The sequence below is a fragment of the Littorina saxatilis genome, linkage group LG14, assembly GCF_037325665.1.
Source record: "Littorina saxatilis isolate snail1 linkage group LG14, US_GU_Lsax_2.0, whole genome shotgun sequence".
Taxonomy (NCBI): Eukaryota; Metazoa; Mollusca; class Gastropoda; order Littorinimorpha; family Littorinidae; genus Littorina; species Littorina saxatilis.
The window spans coordinates 615,052-615,892 of NC_090258.1; positions in this window are offsets into that span (position 1 = coordinate 615,052).

The window sequence follows — 841 nt, forward strand, 5'->3', positions numbered from 1 at the left end:
GGACAGTCGCTAACTCTCGGACATCAGCAATACCTTTAAACACGTCACTACCCTGTAGGACAGTCGCTAACTCTCGGACATCAGCAGCAATACCTTTAAACACGTCGCTACCCTGTAGGACAGTCGCTAACTCTCGGACATCAGCAGCAATACCTTTAAACACGTCCCTACCCTGTAGGACAGTCGCTAACTCTCGGACATCTGCAGAGATACCTTTTGAACTCGTCGGGACCCTGTAGGACATTCACTAACTCTCGGACATCAGCAGCAATACCTTTAAACACGTCCCTACCCTGTAGGACAGTCGCTAACTCTCGGACATCTGCAGAGATACCTTTTGAACTCGTCGGGACCCTGTAGGACAGTCCTCAACTCTCGAACATCAGCATCCGGGTTCTCGTAACGAGTTCCTCGGAGCTTTTTCTTTACATGTAAAAACAGGGAAACGTCGCAAGGGGCCAATTCCAGAAAATATAGTGAACGGAACATCAGACAGACACCCTAAGCTGTCAAAAATGTGATTGGTTGTGATTGATTGTGATTGAATGTGATTGATTGTGATTGAATGTAATTGATTGTGATTGGTTGTAATCGGTTGTGATTGATTGTGATTGTGATTGATTGTGATTGGTTGTGATTGGTTGTGATTGATTGTGATTGATTGTAATTGATTGTGATTGGTTGTAATCGGTTGTGATTGATTGTGATTGTGATTGATTGTGATTGATTGTGAATGGTTGTGATTGATTGTGATTGATTGTAATTGATTGTGATTGGTTGTAATCGGTTGTGATTGATTGTGATTGTGATTGATTGTGATTGATTGTGATTGGTTGTGATT